This window comes from Cryptotermes secundus, unplaced genomic scaffold (assembly GCF_002891405.2).
Source record: "Cryptotermes secundus unplaced genomic scaffold, Csec_1.0 scaffold391, whole genome shotgun sequence".
Lineage (NCBI taxonomy): Eukaryota > Metazoa > Arthropoda > Insecta > Blattodea > Kalotermitidae > Cryptotermes > Cryptotermes secundus.
In genome coordinates, this window is record NW_019737394.1 from 1441822 (window position 1) to 1465280 (window position 23459).

General features: G+C 42.7%; 1 protein-coding gene across 2 annotated transcripts in view; it reads right to left on the minus strand.

The window, feature by feature from the left end:
• The window catches only part of LOC111870344 (chaoptin), a 568027-nt gene that overhangs the window by 424504 nt on the left and 120064 nt on the right, over positions 1–23459 (minus strand). Inside the window, exon 1 of one of the 2 annotated variants that reach the window (XM_023862544.2) lies at positions 146–378. The exons of the other annotated variant lie outside the window; for it this stretch is intronic. The gene's annotated coding sequence lies outside the window, so the exon portion shown is untranslated. Of the gene's footprint in view, positions 1–145; positions 379–23459 lie in introns of those variants that run through there. 2 annotated transcript variants of the gene reach the window in all.

Below are 23459 nucleotides of genomic sequence, written 5' to 3' on the forward strand. Positions count from 1 at the left end.
CCATACGTGCAGGAATAAGCCGCCCACTTTGCGGAAACTGGTGACAGAATGAACGTTGTTCGACAGGACATTTATACATTTCTGCTTACAACATGAGGCTTGTCACAGCCCCAGAGATTTGTTTGCACATAGAAAGAGCACTTACCGCAACACGCATACAACCAGGAAAGCACCAAATCACGCACTCACACGAGTGAAATCATGGACTTAACAAAACACTTCTAACCGTACTGGGTCTCGAACCCTAGAGTCTTTAACACTATTTGGAAACACAGAAGTTGCTACTTCAACGTCCAGCAGTTAAAGTGGGCGGTACACTAGTGGTACGTAGCTATACAAACCATGGGACGGCCGCACAAAACACAACACGACACCAGCAACCCGCAAAGACAACTGCGACCTCTGCCAGTGTCATGGGGAAGGCGCAACACACATGCGTGTGGGGGAGGGACAGAGAGGGACTGAGAGAGAGATAGTGAGCTCCAGAACTTCCAGCAGCTACGCTCAACCCCGCACCTGCCCGGCCGTACCAACCTGTGGGGCGCAACAGACACATGCATGCATGTACGGGGGTGGCAAACAGAGAAAACAGGGCGACAGGATTCTATAATGGAGAGGACAAGCCATAAAGGACAGAAAATAAAAACAATACGTTAACATGAAAAACAAATCCAAACGTGGAAAACACAGGATGCAGAGATTTCACACAGGACAGGAAATAAAAAGAAGACGAAAGAGAGAAGGCAAATGCGACGAGAAGACACTACTGAACAACGGGGAAAGTAAAAATAAATAGAAACCAGATAATTCTGGATGGAGCGGGAAGGAGAGAAGATAAAAATGAGGGTCCCCCCCAAAAAAACAACACACCGACACGAAATGTAAAGTCTCGTAGGCGTAACACAGAACGAGATAAAACAAGACTACGATATGGCAGGAAGTAACATAGGATAAAACAAAGAATAATATGTAAATAGGAAACGCAACGATACAAAAAGGAGACAATAAGAGACAATAGGAAATAAGATAAGAAGGGACGGAACGTAAAATGGTAAAGAACATGAACCAAACAAACATTGAACGAAGACAGCCATGTCGCAGTACGAATCAAAGAAATAATATAAAACGTGACAGGACAGGAAATGAAATGAAAATAAGACGTGGCAGGAGAGGAAATGACGAGGGCGCTGTATGAGGCAGACCTGGAATAAAAAGTTGGAAAACTAAGACATGCCACGAAGTGACACAAGATAGCAGTGCGGGAACTTGATAGGAAAAGAGGACAGTGGGTAGCTCGAATCGGGGTGAAAGAAAGGAGGCGACATAGGCAGAGAGTCCCAAGTTACAAAGGGAATTGTAGAGCTAGAAAGGAAGGAGAAAATTGTAATTTAGGACAAAATATTACGGCTAAGTAAGAGATATTAATGACTAAGAAAGAACACAGATTACATCAAAGAAATGTGCTTAACGAATAGTCAAATAACGATGATTAAAAAATAGCCCAACATGCATTTGAAGAAGGTCACAAAATATGTTGCAGATTGAAGCAGATACCACATAGGGAATGCAAGGAATCCATCCACGTGTCTCTGGCAGACCATCCGATCAGTCAACCCAGCTTGCACATCTCTCCCATCTGGACTCCCACTATTGCAGCAGAAAGCACAAAACTACAACTCCGTCCAGTGTAGATTAAATGGGAAATTTCTATTCTTTATGTTGGTACCAAACAGAGAGTTTGTCTCTATAGTGTTGGCTTCTATTCTGATAGTAATCTGATTATAACAAAAATAGCCGCGAAACAGTACATGGACATAGGTGCTGGCCTCATATGTGTGTGGATATTTTTATGTTTTTAATATTTGTCTTAACTCTCGTAGATGTTCGTGTTGTGCTTGGTTTATGTAACCTATCTTCTGTTGGTGCTGGTGAAGGATTATTGGGCCCAACTGAATGGGTTCCACTTTAAATACGGAGACAGAACCAGTCTCCGAAACGCCGTATGTTTTAAATAAAAAATATATGGATAATGTCCAGAAACACAATAATTGTAACATTTATTCCCTTTAAAAAGTTCCTGTCTTTCTTAGTGAATGTGGTCCTCTGGTCTATACTGCCATCGACATGTCTGGAAAATGCTGGAAATCATTTTGCGAAAGTAATTCGAGTAATTCTGCCAAGGTTACGTTTCTCTTAATGTCTTCAGGCAGATGAAAATAGTTCCCTCTCCAAATCATCCGGTATTCGATACAGTTAGACGGGACCAAATCCGGAGACTACTGAGGACGTATACAAAACGCTATTTGGTTTTGGGTGGGGGCGCTTTACCAGGTGTCAAATTCACTTGTCCAATAACTAATATTTTTTTTCCGAATATATTGCCGCAGAATTTAGGAAATATATGTTTAATATGACATAATTTCTTTTCTGGAGGAATACATTTGTATTTCTCTTGATATAAAGAAAAGTAAAGCAGGGTGGTTTTAAAATTTTGTTTTCACATTCGCGTCTCATAGATCCACGAATTTGCACTGAGTCCCACTGACGTATCCTAACATTTGTATTTTTCTGGTTTATTTTTCGGCGCTCTCAGAACACAAAATATGGAGCTTAGATTGGCATAAAGATGTTTCCTTCAACACAACAATTCTTTAAGAGGTATACACATGAATGTTTACATTAAAGTCATAAACCTTAGAGGCACGACGCATTTCGATCCTAATTGGGCCATCATCAGGTGGCGGTTTGTGTTAAGGTGCTGAAATTCTAATACCCAATATGGATCCATATTATGGGATGTCTACTCTATGCACTATGCAATACCACACTTGTATCAAGACACTCGGGATCATGCGCTGTTTGAAAAATAATTGGGTTGAGACTGCATGAATTACGAGTATTATGCATCCAGTTAGATGTCAAATCAAAGCTGAAATAATACGTACAATTATTAAAATGAAAACGACAATATATGTAAGGGCATATTGTTTCCCAGGTACGTTGGTCGGTCTAGTTTACATTATGTACATTCTTATAAGAATGTTGCCTCTGGTTTGACGGGGTTGTGAGGTCGAAGTGGTAGTGTTCTTGCTGAGACAAATGTTCTTCTTATCCTGGTGCTGCTGTCAGAATGTCGAGCTTGATTGTACATGGCTGACGGATGATGAACTACAAAGGATTTGAAAGGAAGCAGTAGTAGCCTAATCAAATCCCTATTTCGGCAATTTGCTGGAAGGACGGAGGAAAACCATAGAGAGCCATGAAGGCGTATAGCGGAGTGGGTTTATAGATCCACATTTTCTTGACCTCGGCACTAGCTGGAGGTGAGTGGTCAGCTTCACGCTCCGGCCGCTTTACCCCCGTGGAAAGAGCCCCCGGTACCCATTGGACATGAGGTTGGGTGAATCCCAGAGCCAGTCCGGACGACGTGGAGAAGAGAAAATTCTTCGCCTTACCGGGACTCGAACTCTGACCCTCGGTCGTCCAGGCCGTAGCCAGTCGCTATCCCGGCTCCTTAGAGAACAGAAAACTTCAGTGAAAGAAACCACAAACGAGTTGGATCCCTGAAGTTTTGGGTACGCAACTGTTGACATGTTCAGTGACGTACTCTCTCATACGAACCAATTCAGCAGTTCGGCCGGCTGCAGCACACAAGATATCAAACCCGTTACGTGTTTATCAGACTCCATAAATGGCTGTCATGAGGCACAGTATGAATTTAGAGGCCGGTCTAGTAAAATCGCAGGGAACGGCAAATCCAGATTTCGAAGCTCTGCAGAGCAGACTGGCTGAATTGAAACTTTAATCCGGGTCATAGGCCATCTAAAATAGTAGATGTTTCTCGTCTGTGTGCTTAGATAAGCTTCCATAACCTGAATAAAATCGGGTGGCACGCCAAGCTTCAATAAAATAAAACATTACAATACGAGTATGTTAGCCATTTTCGTATTGAGCTCTGTTCCCCTACTGCAGTTACAGAATGATTAAGAAATGTGAATACGATATATCTGTTTTGGTTGTTATTATTACTGGGGAGCCCAGATAGCGCAGTCGGTATGGCAACTGGCTATTGGGTGGACGGCAGAGGGGTCGGAGTTTGAACCCCGGTAAGGGCAATTATTTTCTCCTCTCCACAACTTTCAGACCTGATCTGGGGCCTACCGAGTCTCCTATCCAACGCATAACGAAGCATATTTCCCCGGATATAAAGCGGCCGTGGCGTGAAGCTGATCATTTACCTCAAACTAGCGCTAAGGCCGAGAATACGTGGATCTCTACATATACTCCCCCATCTGTCTTCATGTTGTGGTGCTTAATGGGTTAAGTACAGGGGTAACTTTATCTTTTACCGTATTATTATTATTACCATGTCATTATTATTATTATTATTATTATTATTATTATTATTATTACTATAAAATGGTGTTAGACTGAGTTCACTCGGTACGTCGAGCACTATTTGGCCTACTGTACCAGCCCCAGATGATATGATGAATGTAGGGCAATAGGTGGAATTAGAATTGGTAGGGGAAACCGAGGTACAGGTACAAAGCCCACCACAGTACCACTTTGCCCACCACTGATCCCACAAGACCTGATCTGGAATGTAACGCGATTCGCCGTTTTGGGAATCCATGCACTAACCATCCCAGCTATATCAGCTTTGACTGAAGTAAGAAATAACAGGAAGGCCGCGCCATAGCTCAAGTGGTTAGTCGCTGGCTTCCCGGGTTCGATCCCGGGTCTGGTCAAGTGGGATTTGTGGTGGACAAAGTGGCGATGGGGCGGGTTTTATCCGAGTACTTCGGTTTCCCTTGCCAATCTTCATTCCACCAAATTCTCCATTATCATAATCACCCGGGGCAGGCTACAATAGGCACATCAGTGGCCGCCGTGCCGAGCGGACCCAGTTGGGGATCCACTCCCCACTAAGCGAATATATAAAAAGAAAGACATCACAGAAGAGTGCACAAGGAATTATATCCACATTTTTATTAACTGTGATCCAAAACTGAACATATATAGTGTCCTGTACGACGTAATTCACTGTCAGCCATTAGCCCTACTGAAGGACTTTATACTTTACGTACTTCTTATTGGAACTATTTTAATGTGGCTTATAGACCCGTTGCTAAGCAGTGACTCTGTAAACAGAGGCCGTTGCTGCGTAACACCCGCAAAATACGTGCACCGCAACAATAAAAGAACGGTCTTTCTACGTAGTCCTCGCCGCGACCGTTCCCATGCAACGGTGTGGCAAGCACGGCTCTAAAACAAGAAAGAAAGGCTTGTTTTCTATGTGGTCAGTGCCGAGGAGTTATCTTAAATACAATTGGCGTTACAGTTCAGTTGAGTGAAGTGAAGTGAAGTGAAGTGAAGTGAAGTGAAGTGAAGTGAAGTAGCAGGTTGGTGAGTGAGAAAGTTCTGTTGGCAGTTCAGTTGAAAGTCCGCCTGTGGAGAGAAGACTAGGAGGTTGGTGTGTAATGGCTGCCAGCCTGGGATCCAGTTAGTTGAGTTGTCAATTGACAAGAGTTCTGCACGGGCGGCTGTGACAAGAGGTCATGAGCGCGCAAAGCTGAAAAATCCCCCTTGGTAGAAGCCGTAACCAGGAAACGGCTAGTGGAGACTAGTCTTTGTGTGTAATAGTGTACTGTAAAGCGTAGTTCTGAGTTGTGTACACAAGTGATCAACATATCCAGGCACAGATCCACACTCCGTCTATAATCACACCCCTAACTCGTGACAATATGTACAGTTATCAGGCCGCAACACACCTAGAAGGTTTCTCGTCACAGATACTAATAGTGGCGTAGTTTCAGAAAAGCCAGATGAACCTTAAGGACAAATTAACACATATGTAAGGCTGTGTCCCCACTAATATATCGGTAAGACAAGCGGTAGGACCCGTTGGCTGATCGAATGATCTCATAATATTTGAATCGACGGCCACATGAGATGCTAGAAATGGATTGCAACTTATGCCTCGTTATTCGGGTGGCTAAGACCTGGCTAAGCATTCAAATAAATCTTTGGAATATTTGAGACGTAAGATTTTGTTTGTGGGTAAGTAATTAAAAGCTATTAACTTGTTTAACAGTCGGTCCATTAAGACTTGATGAAAATTACCCCAGTCATAGTGACAGACGCGTACATCACTGACGGAAGGACAAAAAGTAATCAAGACAGGTAAGTAGGTCCAATTATTTGCAAAAATTATATTAACTCCCTGCCGGTCACGGTAGCCGAGAGGTCTAAGGCATGCACTGTCTTCGCTCGCTCGGAAGTCGGGATCGTGGGTTTGAATCCCACTCAGGGCATGGATGTTTGTCTGCGTTCTTCTGTGTTTGTCTACAGGTAGAGGCCTTGCGACGAGTTGATCACTCGCCCAAGGAGTCCTACCGTATGTGAAAGATCTAGTAAACCGAAGTGAAACGGAGAGTTTCATGGAGGTAGGACTAGGCCCAAATTGGGGCTGTAGCGCCACAGGAAAAAAAAGAAAAAATATTAACTCCCTGCACGTAAATATATTAATTACTCCATTATCGCCGTAGTAGAATTTGTTCTTATAAGGCATCTTGTGTAATGCTTACTCCAAATTGCGCATGCGTGCTGTTACAGTCAAGTGTCGCTTTCGCCTTCGTTCCCGCGAACTTCTCAGCTATTGCAACTGACGCGGAAAGTACGTTACATTACTTGTATATACAGAGAGAAGGGTTCTTGTAATGTTTCCGTTATGTGATCACACAATAGTTAAACACGTGTTATGCTCCAATACAATCGCTTTTACATAAGTATTTTCTATTAGGACTGAAGTCCTTCTTGCGACATTTCTCTTCATGTTTTTGATACAGTTTCATCAGTTCCATGATTGTCTTGAATATGGTGATGTATCTGTTACGCCATCTACACATATTATCACGTGACTGAGCATAACTGTAGAAGGGGTTTGAAATGGTAATCGAATTTATTGAACACTTTCCCACAAGACTCGCGACCACACTTTACAAATCACTATCACACACAGACTAGTGTTCTCAATCACGGTCTTCACTGCTGGTTCAACCAAAATTTACTCTAAACTTTTACTTCCCTTCCTGCACTACAGAGGTGTTTCAGGACTATTGAAATCATCCTGCATGCATTTTTTATACTGATAACACATTTCAAAACGCCGTACCCATGTGCACACAATCCTTAATCTTCTAATTTATGTCGCATTTGACTAGTTAATTATCAGGAAAGTGTTATTATTATTATTATTATTATTATTATTGGAAGGGGCGGATTTCCCCATGCACCGCGACTAATAGTCTAGTGTACGTCCCCCTTTAATAGTCTACCAGTCTCCATACCCTGCCGATACTGGTGTTCGCAATCAGCCCCGTTCAGCCAGCTAGGCTGGCTGCGGTACCCGATGCTTACCCATCTAACGGAGGCATTGGAAACTACTTGGGCGGGAAACTTTTTACCTAATAATTTTGCTCAGAGGTCTCCTAGAGATATGAGGATCTTTTACGTGCCGTAAATCTACGACATGGGACCCACGGCTTAAAATCCCTCCCGGAGGACTTGTTCCCTGAATTTTTCCGCCCTTAAAAATTCGACGACCTCCGCCAGGTTTGAACCCGCGTACCTTGAGTCATGAGGTCGGAACGTTACCCCTAGACTTTTTAAAGTGTGTGTTAGAGCCATGACTCTTCATGTGCTTTGGATGTTTGTTGCAGTGCTCTCTCAATATTTCGTGCTATTTCAGTTGTGCTGCCCCGAAAAACGAAGTCTTATGCTCTCCATTACACAGCAGACGGGAAAAGTATTCACCCCTACCGAACCATTGGTGAGGCTCGAGAAGAAAATATTAATAAACACTTCACTTTTGTAAATGAATTAAGCATAAGAAAAGACTGCCACTTGGAAAGCCTATAACACGAACACAGAATAAAAGCAAAAAGACTGCATTGAGTGGGTTTCGAACCCACAATCCCAGTGTTCGAGCGAGCGAAGACATTTCATGCCGTAGACCGCGCCGTCAGTGTGATATACGCGTTCAGTAAAAATTATTTAATTACAGATAAAGGCTTCAGGCATTATAGCTTTCTATTCTCCTGAAATAAATAATTCAGAACAATCAGTTATACAAAAAAATGTCATTTCGCTTTTGGGCTCCTAGTTCGCGTACCGTTATTTTCATGAGAATCATCTACTCAGCTTTATTTAAGGCTATATTCTGCTTATGTTGCTGAACACCCGTGTGGAGGCGGAATCGAATACCTCCATCGTCACCCTGCGAGTCGTAGGAGGCGACGAAAAGGGAAGTCTCAAATCTGAGACAGTAAAATATGGTCTTGAGTACCAAGGGACTCGGACCTGAGAAAGACTGCGCTGGGAAACACCAGTGGCATATACAAAAGACAGACCCGTCCTCTCGTCAGAGAGGGCGCCTCACAGAAACAAGACCGTAACTGTCAAACAGTATAAAATATCTGGTCATAAGCTCCGGATGGGGCTCGACACCAAGACTTTCTGACTGACCGTCAGTCGCAATGTGACTTTGACTTGTTACTGAAATTAAACCAAAATCGTGAAAACCATTTTCGTGTAAATCACAGTTTACATTTTGAGTGTTATTTCATGGGCACTTATTTTGGGAACTTGAATGTTCACGTTCCCCAATAACCAGCCTAAACTGAAAAGGTCTTAATTAACGAATATTGTCATGTCTGTCCGTGTGACTATAAACGGCGTTTGGATTGGTGAATGGACATACTGACCATTCATTCACACCACTCTGAACTACAAGTAATTACAACGCTATCGCTAATCTCCACACTTAACAAATCATCACAGTACTCGCTAAGTATTCTTCTAGTCTACTGTGTCTTCATCAGCCTTTACTTAGCAATGGTTTCTAACAGTGGAGATTCTTCAGCTTCCCGCTCTCAGGTTCTATTTTCACAGCCTCCTATGCAGAACTCAAATCATAACCGAAGGCTCTCAACTAACTAAACTGATTACTCCCAGATTGGCGGCCATTTCACACTAATATCCTAGCCTACTCTTCACAAGCTGACTTTCAACTGACTCCTTGTCAACTTAATTACAGTGCGAACTCTTCTCTGTCTTCAATAGTCTATCCTGACAACGGATCTTAGTATAGTAATTACCCATAACAGTCCTACTGAACTACAACACACATAAAGTCTTCTCTTCATAGACGGACTTCCAGCTATAACCATTTCGCACGGACCGAGTAGAAAACACCTTTTCCAACAGTAACTTTATAGTTATGTTTATTCGTTACCGGGAGAAAATGTTTACCGAAACGTTGCCTAGAAACGAGTGCATAACACGGTTATTTATTCGCCTATTGCATATCAACTGCTGCACCTGCTGCAATAATATCCGTGGAGCCATTCAGGTGGAAGACACGTTCACACACATACACACACACACACACACACACTTATGCTCGCAGGCGTGATTGCGAAACCAGTTTTTGAGATTCACAGGTGATGAAAACGTAGAAATACGTGAAATTCTTGAGGTTTTCACCACAATATCACTTTCTTCTATTAACTGCATGTATAGGAAAGTGATAACAAATGAATATGTGAGTACCAACCTATCAGTTAATGATAGTCAACTATAACCGCCAAGCAAATACTCTTGTGCTGGTCCACCACATCAGTTCGCTATTTTGATCAACATTGATGACGATTTTATCTGTGGCTTTATTCGATCGCGAGGTCGACAGCATGAACAGACTGCTTGCACGGCACTTGCATAATAGAAATGGGGAACTCGCGTGGAGGAAGTGGAAGAATTGGAACATCCTGCCAAACGGACTAACAGGTCCAAGTTTACTGTTAACTCGGTGCAGTCAGTAACGCGCGAGCCGTCATAAAACCTCTGGCAAGTGTGGGCGGAATAAGATTGCGCATGCGTACTGCGGCATGTCACGCTACCCTTGGATAAAAACATGCAGAGTTCGCCATGTGATGTATAGGAATGTGGAGCGACAGGGCTATTGATGATATGATAATGCCCCTTCGGACAGTGACGGAGAATTATATACAGTGGTCGAATTGCTTAACAGTGATATGGCAAATGGTAAATTTTTTTAGATCAGGTCATACGTATGCAAACATTAGGACCGGACATCAGTTCTGTGACGTCACCTATGCTTCTAGATATAGTGAGCACAGGCTACATATGAATTGCATTCAAAATTAGCCACTTCGATCCAAGCAGGTTCACTAGAGGCAAGCGTTCGATGACATGTGTGTGGGGTTTGAAGAGGACTTGCATTGTAAATAGACAATAACATCATACTCCATCCTCACTTTCACTTCCAAACTTCCAAATGAAGGGATAATCCCAAGGATAAATCCGTGACTAATAACCATAATTCACATAATTAACAATAAAAGCGAAAATTGGTAACGCCGTTTAGATTTGAGCACTGATTCGGTACCTCCTTGTGCAGTTCGCGCCAGTTACTTCAGTCTGTGGTCTGTCCTGTCATGCTGGCTGCAGCATTCACGAACTTCGAGCGCTATGTCGGGCTACCTACAGGCGGACGGGGACAATTTCGGCGTTTTTTGTAACCCAATTATCTCGCCATGTACCCAGCTATATATTCGCCGCGTTTCCTTTTCTGCAGTAAATTATTGAGGGATTTGTAATTATTAGTTAGGGCTTTCTCCGATTGAAACATCCTGTATATTAGATGGATCAGCCTAAACAGTAAGAAATCAATCATATGCCAATCTGACTCATTACATTAAGAAGTACGTTCTTCTTATTTCCCTCGTGGAGTGAGACTGAGTCCAATTGGTACGTCGGCCACTAATTGACCTATTGTACCGGCTCCAGGTGATATAGTATGACTGTGGAGCAATTGGTGGGATTCAAATTGGTAGGGGAAACCGAAGTGCCACTTTGTGCACTACAAATCCTACATGACCTGACCCCGGTCGCCGCTTTGGGAAACCGGCGTCTAACGGTCTGCGCTATGGAACGGCCCAATTCGAAGTATGTTTTATTGAGCAACTCAAACGTTTAGAAACCTGACTTCAGTTAGACTGAAATACGAGTGCAACTTCGGGGCGAAGAAAAATGAAGATATATTTTGACACATAATGGGGTCTTGTCAGCCGTAAAAAAACAGTGAACCGGGCTATCCTAATTCTGACTTTTCGCACATTTCGTCAACAACTAAGTATCACGCTGCAGCAAAGTATGACTGGCGGTAACTTAGCTCCCAAACAACAATCACCCCTTTTAATGGGTTCATTATAGTTTTCCAAGAATCCCCACCGGACCATATCCTCAGGCTCTAAAATTTAGTTAAAATATATTTTTCTGCGATTAATTTTAATATTATTTTTCTATGCACCCCCTCTTTCAAAAGAACTCTATCCGTTAGCTTTTACGACTAAAATTTTGAAAATATTTTTGACTTTCCGAAGCGTGTTGCATGCCCCACCTATCTCGTTACATTTGAGTGATTATTATTATTATTATTATTATTATTATTATTATTATTATGGTTCTAGAGCTCTTTTTTGGGCCTTAGCCGCTTTTTCAGTTTCTTGATCGAATACACAGTCGGTAGGGCTCGTTTGACGGGAGATCGGCCCGTCGCAAGGCCCTTACCTACACACAGAACGACACGCACACAGACATTCATGCCTCAAGCGGGATTCGAACCCATGGTCACAGCGTTCGAGCGAGCGAAGACAGTTCATGCCTCAGACGGCACGACGATTGTGATCGGCACTTGATTTGATAATGTTGAGTGAAAAAACATTTTTTCTAGCCAGGCCCTCTTGGATACAAGAATTGTGCTCCTGCTTCTATGGTCTTTTCCCCCTTACTTTTCCAGATGGGAGACCAAACCTCACTGTCGCATACTGCAACACGAAATACTGGGGCAATACTTTGAAACAGACCACTACCGTCTACTTTTGTTCCCAATTCACATTCATCATTCACCATTCCACAATACTCAACCAGAATATTTGATAGAATGCCGTAAATCATCATTATTGGATTTACAAGGGGCTACCCAAAAGAAACCGAACTTATTTTTTTTTAAACTTATTTATTCAAATTTTAAGCACAAACCTTCAATCCCCTTCAAAGTACTCTCCACTTACACTAATATACTTGTCTAGTCTTTTATTCCATTTTTCAAAACATTGTCTAAATTCATCTTTTGAGATGCTTGACAGCGCCTCCGTCGTTTTTTTCCTTCACCTCAGCAACATCAGCAAAACGCTAAAAAAAAGTTTTGATCATTTCGGGACTCTTCTTTCAAAGCACAGTATGCTTCCACGCGACCTTGTTTTTGTTCAGCAGTCAGCAGTCGTGGCACGAATTTCGCAGCCACCCTTTTCATTCCCAAATCTTCTGTCAAAATTCGCTGAACTGAGCTCCAAGTCACTCCCGACAGCTCCACAATTTCTTCAATGGTCCGTCGTCGATCTTCCTTGATGATTTCACGAATTTTTTCAACATTTTCATGTGTTCGGGCCATTGCAAAAACGACGATCACACAAAACAGTTGTCACTATAAACTCTGCCGAAACTAGTCCTTACCTTNAAGGTGAAAAGGCTTGAATGGGCTGGACACATAATACGAGTCAACGAGAACGATTAAGAAAATACGAGTACTTAATACTAAACCAGAAGTAAATAGGAAAGTGGGAAGACCAAGATTGAGATGGGAAGAATGTGTGTGGCAGGACATAAGAATTTTGGGTGTAAAGAACTGGAGGAATGTAGCATCGAATAGAGAAGAATGGCGAGCAATCCTGAGGAAGGCCAGGGCTCACAAAGGGCTGTCGTGCCAGTGATGATGATAATCATATTAATAACCATGTGGAAAAAGATGAAGTGACGGTAGGTTGGAGGGAATTGCATAATGAGGAGTTTCATAATTTGTACTCTTCTCCAAGTATAATTACATATGATGATCAAGTCGAGGAGGATGAGAAGGGCAGGGCATGTAGCACAAGTGGGAGAAGATGAATATATAGGATATTGGTGGGAAAGCCAGAAGGAAAGAGACCACTAGGAAGATCAAGACGTTTGTGGGTGGACAATATTAAAATGGATCTTAGAGAAATAGTATGGGGTGGTGTGGACTGGATTGGTCTAGCTCAGGATAGGGACCAATTGAAGGCTCTTATGAAGACGGTAATGAAATTTCGGGTTCCGTAAAATGCTGTGAAGTTCTTGAGTAGCGTCACAAGTGGCGGCTTCACAAGTAGAGCTCAGCAACATGAAGGTTAGTTAGTTAGTTGTTCTTCTATTTCTAGTGGGGTGGGACTAAGTCCCTTGTACTGCGGCCACTTCTGGCCTATTGTACCAGCCCCAGATGATAGGTGAGGGTGATTGTGGAGCAATTGGTGGAATGAAGATTGGCAGGGGAAACCGAAGTACTCGGAGAAAACCTGCCCCAGCACCACTTTGACCACCACAAATCCCACTTGACTAGACCCGGGATCGAATCCGGGCCGCCGAGGTGGGAAGCCAACGACTAACCGCTTTTACTATGGCGCGGCCCATGTTAGTTGGTTATTGACAACCATATGTGAAACGACAATCTCTTCCAGTATATACAGGGTACCCTGGAGACCACTGTCGGGGCCCTGGCATTAATTATAACGGGCCCTTGTCTTATAAAAAAGAGAAAATACCGGACCGTGGTCTCGCAAAGGTTGAGAACCACTGCTCCAGACTCTTGTTCATGAAGTACTCGGTTTGATTCTTGACCAGAACACTAGCTATTCTGATTCAGGTAAACATGGTTTTCCTATGACCAATACTGGGGTAGAAGCATTTCGATTGGACCACGTCGATTCCTTCCGAATCCTTTCAAATTCATCATCCTTCTCTTCCTACTACACGACAGTCCACTTACAGTCCAGCTGCTGATAGCTTTGTAGAACAGCAGACTTTTTCATAACAAAGGTAACTCAAAGGATTTTTTTTGTTCCAGTTCTTCAACGATATCACTTTTAGAAAAGCCACAATCAGTTTCTTTCATGCACTTCTCAATTAACCAATCTCAGGTCTCAAGATAAAAAAGTAGTTAGCTTCTGCTTGGTAATAAGGAAGCCCGTCAGGATTATGAGCACCCCCCCCCTCCGAGCTCTGCCAAACCGTGACAGTCTCTTTCACTTTGTAATGCCATCCCAAAGTGTTCACTTCCCATTTAGCTCACGCTCCGAAGTTTTGTTAAGTCTTTCTTTCTTCCAGCACCCTCCTCCTCCCCCTCCGCAGCGTTACGTGTCCAGCGAACTTAAAATCCCTGATTACGTGGCCCTAATAAAACCAGGACTAAGTATCGAGGTCCGTCCTTAAGTAATTTTACTTTCTCACGAAGAAGAAATCAACGTCGAGAATTTTACGCTATAACAAACAATATATAAACTGAAGAAAGCAGCCTTCTGGGATTTGGCACCGTGTATATGTGGTGTTAACCGACGTTTCGGAGGGACGTATAGCCTCCATCTTCAGGGTAGAAGAAAAAATATAAGAAATCTGCAAAACGAAGACTGCAGTCTGCTTTTATCGGTTCTCACGGTCTCTTCGTTTTGCAGATTTCTTATATTTTTTCTTCTACCCTAAAGATGGAGGCGATACGTTCCTCCGAAACGTCGGTTAACACCACATATACACGGTGCTAAATCCCAGAAGACTGCTTTCTTCATAGTCACCGCCGTGAAAGCCTCAAATCTTACAATATATAAAATGTTGTTGGTACTTTACAGGAAAACAAATACATTCAAAATGTATAAATATATATGCCATGACATCGAAACAGAATGCAAGGAGAAAGAACGTTGAAGAATACACAATGCACAATTTTAAAGTTATATTAAGAACAATTAAAATTGGTTTTTAAGTAAATAAATTTTTAGACTTACACGTCGCACGTGACCTGAAATTATATAGTAGGATGTATCAATTTATAAAAATCATCATATATACCTAATTATAGCCCCATGTGACCCATATATGTCGTAAATATGGATGAAAACATTAACTAAGTGATGCTGTAGCTGGCTTCCTACGGTGGTGGTCTGGGTTCGAGTCCAGGTCAGGCCACATGAAATTTATGGTGGGGCACGCGGTAGCGTAGTTGGTTGAGGGGCTATGCTACAAGCCAGAAGGTCGCGGGTTCAAGTCCCAATGAGGTCATTGGATTTTTTTTTTCAATTAACCTAATCCTTCCACCCGCACAATGGCCCTGGGGTTGACTCAGCCTCTAACAGAAATGAGTACCAGGAATTAATTAAATAAATTTCCTGGGGAGTAAAGCGTGGCCGGCGCGTAAGGCTGATAACCTTACCGTCATCTTAGAGCCGGTTGTCTAGATAATGTGAGAGCCTCAACGTCTCACAACCCTATGAGCCTTCATGGCCTGTTATAGGGATCGCTTTACTTTTACTGGGACTCATTACTCTGACCCCTAGGTCGTCCAGCCCGTAGCTGAATGCAGGAAGAATATGAAATTAAATGTAATAACGCGTAAGAATTTCTTTTAACTTTGGTTTTATTAATTAAAAAGGAATGTAAGTTAACCATTATGGAACCCCACCTCTCAGTATATATTTTGCCCTTAAGTATGACGCCTAAGTATTATTAATTTGTCTAATGTTCAAGGATGAGAGGTAAAGTTTTCTCGTGGGTCAGTGGACCCGAACGCCTCAGTAGTTACTCAATGCCTACGAATATGTAACTTCTCTCAGACATTGGTTTCCTACAGTAAACCTAGTAGACAAACCCCAACATCGTGCAATGTACTGTAACCTGTTCCAAACTTGTGTGACACCTGAGGCTCTATTGGCGAGGCGGAAGTCAGAAACTAACTAATTAACCAACTTCAGGCAGCCGAGACCATCCTGAGAAACCACCAGTCGCTCAGCCACTCATGAATATCCTAACACTTCATGGAAACTAAAAGTTCATTACCGTGTTAACAAGAGCCATCAACTGGTCCCTATCCTGAGCCAGATCAATCCAGTTCATACCACCCCATCCTCTCTAAGATAACTTAGAATATTATCCACTCACCTACGTCCTGATCTTCCTAATAAATTCTTTAATTCTGTATTTCCCACAAATTTCATATATGCATTGCTCTTCTCCTCATTCATGCTACATACCTTGCCAATCTTATCCTTTTTGCCTTGATAATTCTAATTATCTTTGGAGAAAAGGACGAGCTCCGAAGCTCCTCATTATGCAGTTTTCTCCAAACTCCTGTCACTATCCTTCCTCTGTACAAATATTCTCCCCAACACCCTCAGTCACTGTTCCTCCCCTAATGTCAGAGACCAAGCTTAGTAGCTGAACCTCTCACCTCTCCCTTTGGCGTTATTTGGGTTAATATTAAAAGGAATTAATTAAACGCGATGTGCGCCAATGAGAGATGTACTCCCATAAATGTAATTAAGAGTAGGTAAACGAATCTGATTCCGGTCACGGTAGCCGAGCGGTCTAAGGCATGCACTGTCTTCGTTCGCTTGGAAACCGGGATCGTGGGTTCGAATCCCACTCAGGTCATGGATGTTTAGTTTGTGTGTGTGCGTTTTTCTGTCTTTGTGTACAGGTAGAGGCCTTGCGACGAGCTGATCATCCGCCCAAGGAGTCCTACCGAATGTGTAAGATCTAGAAAAACCGAAGTGAACGGAGAAGTTCATGGAGGTAGGCCTAGGCCCACTGAGGCTGTAGTGCCAAGAAAAAAAAAACGAATATGATTGGACGGACTAGGGAGCCGGATAGAATGAGGATCTCAAAGCTGTTACGCCAAGAACTGCCAGGCTCAGTGACATCGGATTAATTTATTCCTCAGCATGAGACACCACGTGACACTTGCGATGAAGTGAGTATAGGAAGCACAACACAGTTCACTCTGCCTTTATGTACTGCTGGAAACCTCATAGTCTCGGATCCTGAAACTAAATTAATTTATTTTTTAAAAGTCACTTGAATACTAGAAGAAATCGGTCACATCATTATGATTTTTAGGTTCAATTTGAAACTTTAATACTGTAATTCAGTAGCAGAAAGCAGCACACGTCTTCTCTGGAACTGAAGGTGACGCCACGTGATCCACAGTTTCGAGAGAGAGCATCAGAAAACAACGCTACGAACAGAAACGTGTTAATTTTTAGAAATGCGTAATTCTCTCGACTGACAGTCTACATTCAAACTGGGAAACTGCGTCATAAGTGTCCTGCTACTAATCTGATTGGCTGTCACTTACAAAGCCCTTAACGATACGTGAACCATACTCAGCTTGGGGCGTCGCCTTTGATATTCAAGTTTGAAAACTTAGGAGTATACAGAGCTGTTAAGGACGCGACAACCTGGCGCCTTGACATGTCGAAATTTCCAATGAAACATCGTATTGCCAGCTTAAGACAAACTAATGCGACGTTATAATAATCACTACAATGGGTTAATTAATGGCTTCATACACATTTATATATAAATATATAAAATTTATGAACATGTAAAAATTAAATAATCATAAATAAATGTCAGATAATTACGTAAATAAATAATTTAAAATTATTTAAGACGATTCGAAAGAGAGCAGAGACATCTTCACGCAATTACAGAACCAAAGGCAAAATTATAATTCCGTTTATTTTAATTTTTACATTTCAGAGAGCAGACGAGAAGACAGAAGTTTCTGAAATGAATTATAGCAACTCAAACGAATTCAATCTGCCAATATTTCCCCACAATAAATTCTGTACATTGAATTTAAGGTTCTCACAGCTTTTACCATGAAACGTGGGGTTGCTGATGGGGAGTAATGTTTTCTATCAGCTGACGGGCAGCATGTGGTCCGAGTGCCACCAATTGGGCAGCCCTTGTCCATTAACAAAATACTTTTCAAGAGCGCTTACCTTATGCCTATCAGTGAGTCATGATATAACAGTTCTCCCGCTCTCACAGCGCCTTTGTGTACCGCGGCGTTTATCTTCATACGTCCACGTCGTGACGCCTGGGCATTCGTTTTTACGGTTAAGTGATGAAAGGACGAAAAGAGAGTTCATGACGCTTCGTAATTGGGACCAGTCAGCTAATGGAAACAACTCTGACAGAAAATATTGGCCCTCCAGAATTGCTGGGGGTTGTGCGTGAGGCTGAAGACCCCACCTTCAAAAGAAAATTTCACGAAAACTGAAGTAGCAACAGGCGACCAGACGAACTTATAACGACATAGAAAATGTGGCAAGGAATTGAGAATTGGATCATAGAATGTCCTGTCACAACAAATAGGAGTACGGTTTAATCCAGAAAATCAGGGCTGTGGGCGTGAAGAATTGGATGAATGTGGCTATGAACAGAAACGACGGCCTGAAGCCTCTGAAGGTCAGGTTCGATACTGGACTGTCGAGCCAGTGATGATGATGAATGTCTCTCAATATCCGCTTATGTGAATCTGTGCGCAGGCGGAAGCAAAATCCGCAGATTCCGCGACAGAAGCCTGACATATGCCGAAGGCAGGGCTGTAATGTTGCCCGAAACAAGATCACACCTCCACACCCCTAGGTTCCATGCAGAATTACTCCTTTCATGTACTTCTAAATCCCCTCTGTAATCTTGTTGCTTCCGGTTCTGGACCATGGTTTCTGTGCAGGCCTAAGCGGGCGTTAGCAACAACCACGATTTCCACAATTACAAATTTTCGTCAAGACCACGGTTTTGCCAACAACACAGTTCCTCAGAGACGTGACTCCGGCAGCTAGCGGCATGTTCCTACAGTCCATATTGCCGTTGTTATCATGTAACAACTGAACCACAATATCTGGGCGTCTTGCTGAGTGGTTAGCACTCTGGCGGCGGTTAAACGGACTAACATATAAACCGATGTTCTCTCGTGCTTCTCCCTTCAGATTGTTCTGTGATCAGTTCGTTCACTTGTTTCATAAATACCTGAAAGAGAAATTAGGCGTATTTATTCGTGGGTTCACCCATATTCTGCTAACGGCTCTTTCGACCTCTATCAACTGTGGCCTTCCGAACCGCTATGTTGTAGTGAGAAAGGTGTAAACATCCCCCATAAATTAAACGTAATTAAATAAAGTGAGACCAACTGGTTATAAGATTAGAAATATCTTAATAAATTAATTGGGTATTAGAACAGGCCTGGGGGCCTAATTTGTGAAGATAGAAGACGAAGAAGACCGGTCACGGTAGCCGAGCGGTCTAAGGCATGTACTGCCTTCGCTCGCTTGGAAACCAGGATCGTGGGTTCGAATCCCACACAGGGCATGGACGTTTAGTTTGTGTGTGTGCGTTTTTCTGTGTTTGTGTACAGGTAGAGGCCTTGTGACGAGCTGATCACCAGCCCAAGGAGTCCTACCGAATGCATAAGATCTAGAAAAACCGAACGAAGAAGTTCATGGAGGTAGGCCTAGGCCGACTGGGGCTGTAGTGCCAAGGAAAAAAAATATGTGTGGCTATAGACGGGATTTGAATTGGTGAATGGATTTATCATCAACTTATAGACAAGCTTGGAACTGAGCAATTACAGCCCCACGGCTAATCTCCACAATCCATAAATCACTACAATGCCCGCTAAGCCTTTTTCCAGCCTGCGTCTTCATCAGCCATTCTTGGCAGTGGCTTCTAACAGTGGAGATTCATCAGCGACATACGCTCAGGTCCTCTCTTCACAGCCTTCTGGGCAGAACTCAGTATCCTCGCTAAGCCCCAAACCTCTCGTTTATTACATTTCAGCAAGCACCTATAAAAACGCCCCATCTCCATTGTTGTAATCGAAATTCTGTATTATTAAAAATCTGTTGCCCAGCAACGGCAATGTGTTTAGAGAGCCGTTGCCCAGAAATGGTCGCCATTTACAGATTAACTGCTTAGCAACGGATCTATACACGACAACATATATAAAAATGAATCCGGGAGTGAACTCAAAGACACACATGTGCAGATGAACACAAATAAAGTTAATCTCTGATCACTTCGGAATTCTGGGAATTTACGGCCAAAAGTCTTTAATTTTCTTTTTTACTGTGCGTCAGATACGAGGCCCTGGGCGGTCGCCCACCCTCTTCGCGCGCGCGCTCTCTCTCTCTGCTCTCTAAGTCTTCTTAGGGGCATAATTGAAAAGAAAGTTATCAGATGTTAAAATCATTCGTTAATGTACACAAACACATTAATAAAACAAAGATGTTTCAGTGAAAAAGCCGACAGATACTCGTTAGTTCTGCTAAAGGAGTTGCATGAAAGCAGTTGTTATCTGGGGACTACAGATTTCTTTAAGCATATTTAAGTCAATCAACTCCAGAAATAATTTCCTGGAAGCTGACTCGAAATTACATTTTCAAAGAAGAGCAAATTATGGACGGAATAAAAAACAGATTGAAGCAAAAAAAAAAAAGAAATAAAAGATCTTGTTAATGTTTTCAAACTCTCACCCGCAGGTAAGTTCTGTGAGTGAAGGGAGCTTCAGAAAAAGTGTGTTAATGTTCAGCGTTTAGGGCGAGAATTGGCTGAAACACACGTAATGCTTTAGAACCAAATATGTCGGCGCACCCTGAGCTACCGAAGAATTAGCATAGAAGACTGTGTTCGACAGGCCTGATGGTAATGTGTATAGGGAAGAACAATGAAATGTAGGAAAAAATAGATTTGTTCGGGGGGGGGGAAACTGGATCAAACTGACTCCTGACCGTATCAAAAAGTGGGCTTTTGTATCAGCAATGCTGATCCTTATGGCTGCGCATAATCATTATTACTTATATAGGATATGAATTTCGCCCAGGGAGGCTGAGTGTATGCTATATGTCTGTAGAAAGACATAAAGGTGAAGTGAAGTTCTCCATGTAAAAGGTCGTGAAGGCCCATGGGTTTGTGAGATGTCGAGGCTCCAACATTTTCTAAATAATCGGTTCACAGATAGGGGTAAAGTCAGCCTTACGCGCCTGCCGCCCTTCCCACCCCCTCCCGGATGATTCCTGTTACTTATTTCTGGTAGACGGTGAGTCGACCCCAGGGCCATAGCTCGGATGGAAGTATTAGGTATATTGAAAAAATCCACGGCGTCGTGATTCGATCCCGCGATCTTCCGGCTTGCCTCAACCAACTATGCTACCGTGTGCCCCGTGTATGTATCTGTGCTTATTATATGACACTGTGGATGGCTGCATTATATACCGTCGAAAGGCGGCACGTGCGATGAGTGATGACTTGAAAAATATTTGCACGAAATTGGTCTTGGCATAATCGAAGTACTATCCCAGCATTTGCCGAGAGGAACTGAGGGAATAATACAGCAAATCCTGAGGATAAATGATCACAAACGAGTATTTCTTTCGATGTGACACGGGCAGCATGGAAAACGACAATATTAGGATGGATACAGAGATAGCAACGTGATCCCATAAGTCTCTCAAAGTGAGGGAAATATGTTTAAAAAATTGCAGTAAGGATAGCGGGACTCGACATCGAATTTCGAACCGAACGCCAACTGATTACAATTATACGTCAGCCCGTTAGTGGGGAGACTAAGGAAAACCATGAAGAAACCTATCAGATCTGACAAAAAGCACAGCTAAGATTAGAAATTTGTACTGAAAGGCAAAGTTTCCCTGTGCTTAACTAATTAAGCACCATGCCATTAAGACATAAGGGGGAGTGGATGTATAGACCCACGTTTTCTTGACTTCGGCACTAGTTGGAGGTGAGTGGTTAGCTTCATGCCCCGGCCGCTTTACTTCCGGGGAAAAGGCCCTTGTATCCATTGGAAGGAGGCTGGGTGGGCCCCACTGCCGGTCTGGACGACATGGAGAAGTAAAAATTCTTGCCCACAATGGGACTCGAACTCCGACCCCTTGGCCGTCCAGCCTGTAGCTAGTCACTATATCGACTGAGCTCTCCCGGCTCTCAGAAATGTGTGCTGATACATCAAAGTACTTTATCAATTTATTCTGCGCTATTAAACTCAAACTGAAAAAACGGCATTGCCTAGCCCACGAACAGGAAAATGAAAGAGCTTATTTTTTCTACGAATTAACAGGTGACGTACATAGAACCGACGCTGGGTTTGGTTCGGCACACCTGCAAACATAACCTCAACGCGAGGAGCTATTCACCTCCTAATGAGATAACCTCAAGGGCAGGTTGTGTCCAGTGGAATTTAAAACAAAGATTGTGTGTTCTGGTACCACTGTTTGAGTTTTCTCTGTAGACACAAAGTGTGCATCTGTGAGCAGTCAAACTGCGCACATTATCTGCGCACTGCGCTGGAAAGAGCCTGGTCATGACCTACTCTGTCGCACCTAACTTCTCCACTTCGCTATGGACCGCCATGGACACGAGACACAGATAAATACTGCAGCGTAATTCCCAACGATTTCAACCCTTAAACCATAAAATTAAAGCAGGACACATAACCATACATTAAAATGGAAAAGTAGAGACAAACTCGGTTACGTCATCCAAGGGACCAGAAAATTACGTCGTCAGAAGTGAAAGACTTATTGTCCGATGAAGGCATTAAATCACATTCCAAGAAGAAATATATAGGACCATAAGGTACAGCACTAAAATTCAGTGCTGATGTAATCTATGTGTTACAATTTGTGCAATACAAAATTTTATTGATATTGTAATGAATTTGATGAAAGCATTGCTAGGCAACAGCTTGGCAAACAACTTTTTACTTCAGCACGTGACAGCAATAGGCTGTCCACTGCTAAGCGACGGCGAGGTAAACAAGCTTCATCATCAATACAGACTGTATTTTCCATTTGGTCTGTGCAAAGTGGTTATAAGAGAAGCGAATTCAGAAGCTAATATCAGTTGAAAGTACAAGGAAGAGAATGGAGCATGTTCCCATGAATTGTGAAGATTAGCAATAGCGCTAAAATTAATTGTAATTTTGAAGAAATGTTCAATAAATCCAGTCATCGGATCTGGAACACGTTATTTTCGTCACGCGTACATCCCTACACGCGACAATATGTACATACTTCTTGAATAGTATTTTCATATTTTCTGAGGTATTGAGAAGTTAGGCTACTTAAGATCCTGCAGTAGTGGTCAAACAGTGTTGACGACACAGAGGGTAGGAGGAAATACTGTTAAATAGTTCGCTGTCCATGCAAAGATGTGGGTCGAGGAAAGGGGGCCAAATATCGTTATAAATGAATTGTTTATTCTATGTATGTCTTTCTAAACGAGGCTGAAACGCACCTATATTATGATATAGTGCTTAATTAATTAAGCATAGAAAAGACATCTTTTTTCCTTGGCACTACAGCCCCGGTGGGCCTAGGCCTACTTCCATGAACTTCTCCGTTCACTTCGGTTTTTCTAGATCTTACACATTCGGTAGGACTCCTTGGGCGGGTGATCAGTTCGTCGCAAGGCCTCTACCTGTAGACAAACACAGAAAAACACACACC